The following is a 2,389-nucleotide window of genomic DNA, read 5'->3' as shown; positions in this document are numbered from 1 at the left end:
TAGAGCTTCCTGTTTATAGAAATTGGTAATTGGTATGATGGTAATTATTTTGTTCAACAATGCGGCTGTGCAATGGGGTCAGCAGTGGCCCCGTCATATGCACATATATTTATGTTTGAGCAGGAAGAGTTGTTGTTTTTGAACTGTCCAGAAATTTCACAATGCATTAGTCTCCATACGAGGTATATAGACAACATATTCATGTTGTGGACGGGGGGAGCGCAGAGGTTTTGCCAATTAATGGATGAGGTTAATAGTTCTAACTCTGTGGTTAAGTTTACTTTTTACGTATAGCGGAGAGTCTGCTCATTTCTTGGATGTACATTTGATGGTTTCAGGAGGGGTTATTGAAACTGAAGTATTTTATAAGGATGTGGATAGGAACACCTTATTATCAGCATCTAGCCATCACCCGGTGACTCTTAAACGTGGGCTGCCCTTATTGAAAATGATGAGGGTGGCTAGGTTTGTGAGTGATCCCTCTAATATCCCAAATATTGATGGATTAGTTTCTAAATTTACAGCTAGAGGTTATGATTTAAATATGCTGTTGGAAAATAAGTTTAAAGTATTACAGATGTCAAGGACGCAATTACTCCAACCTCGTTCCAAGGAACAGTCTAATATTACTCCTTAGGTGAGTAATTTCACTACGCCCAGCCCAGTAATTAGACATGCTACTAAGGCATTATGGCCCATAGTGTCATCTGACAATGAATTGCAGGTATTTTGCAACATGAGACCTCTAGCAGCCTTTAAGAGGGGACGCATTTTGAAAGATCGCCTGATGATAACTGACATCACGGGTAGAGATATACCACGTTGCCCCAATGTATATGTGATACCACCAGGCTGCTATAGTTGTCATAGTTGTACTACATGCAAATTTATGGCTACCTGTAGATCCTTTAAGCATCCTCATCTAAATAAAAGATACAATATCCGTTTTGTACTAACATGTATGACGGCTTTCGCAGTATACGTAATTACATGCCCTTGTGAGCTTTACTACGTAGGCCAAACTACCCGTAAATTTTGGGATAGAATGGCCTTGCATAGATCTGCCATACAATTATCTTTAATGGGCTGAAATGTGGACCAATCAGTATCCCGGCATTTTAAAGCCTTGGGTCACCATTTGACTGATCTCAAATATTTCATAATTGACCACATCCCTGAGTCCCTGCGAGGTGGTGACAGAGCTAAAGCTGGCCATACATCAGGGGGATATCGTTCCAACCAGCCAACTAGTTGGCTGGTTGGAACGATAATCTAGCAGTGTGTGGGAGCAAACGATTATCAGCCGTTTGCTCCCACACGCTAAAAAACGGCCAGAAACGGTCTGACCAACTAGTTGGGAAAATCAAACCTGTTTGATTTTCCCCAACTAATCGTTCAGGTGTAGGGGAAACTGTCCCCCCAACTGAACGATAAGTAGGCGGACACTGACCAGCAGTGTCCGCCTGCTTCTGTCACCCTCATTGCCGGCTGGGCTGACTTCCCGGCAGCGGTACCGTGGAACAGGTTCAGGGGTCACCCCACCCGCGGTCACTACCCCCCCCCCCCCCCACAGCCTCAGAGTTGTATATCAGGGAGACTGGGGAGCATGTGTGAGGATGGTGGGTCTGCACCTTACCATATGGCTGCTGCACATATACTCGGGATCTCTAGACGTGAGGGTGCCGCTGATGTTTAGTCACCGCTCCCTGCTCAGGGGTCACACCGGGATCTCATCGGTAGTGGCGGCAGGCAGCGGCTGGGGTCAAGGCAGGCACTGGCGGGAGCTGCGGGACTGTGGCAGTGAGGCAGCTGCGGACGAGGCAGGTACCAGGAACTGCGGGTCCTCGGCAGCGGTAGCAGCGGCAGGATGGAGATGCCTCTGCATTCCTACATACTGTATGTGAGTACAGTATATATATACTATATATAGGCCCTCATTCCGAGTTGATCGCTCGCAAGGCGAATTTAGCAGAGTTGCTCACGCTAAGCCTACGCCTACTGGGAGTGTATCTTAGCTTCTTAAAATTGCGACCGATGTATTCGCAATATTGCGATTACAAACTACTTAGCAGTTTCAGAGTAGCTTCAGACTTACTCGGTATCTGCGATCAGTTCAGTGCTTGTCGTTCCTGGTTTGACGTCATAAACACACCCAGCGTTCGCCCAGACACTCCTCCGTTTCTCCGGCCACTCCTGCGTTTTTTCCGGAAACGGTAGCGTTTTTATCCACACGCCCCTAAAACGCCGTGTTTCCGCCCAGTAACACCCATTTCCTGTCAATCACACTACGATCGCCGGAGCGAAGAAAAAGCCGTGAGTAAAAATACTATCTTCATGGTAAAATTACTTGGCGCAGTCGCAGTGCGATTATTGCGCATGCGTACTAAGC

Source organism: Pseudophryne corroboree, chromosome 7 (genome assembly GCF_028390025.1).
Source record: "Pseudophryne corroboree isolate aPseCor3 chromosome 7, aPseCor3.hap2, whole genome shotgun sequence".
Lineage (NCBI taxonomy): Eukaryota > Metazoa > Chordata > Amphibia > Anura > Myobatrachidae > Pseudophryne > Pseudophryne corroboree.
Note: the sequence above shows the minus strand (reverse complement) of the source record.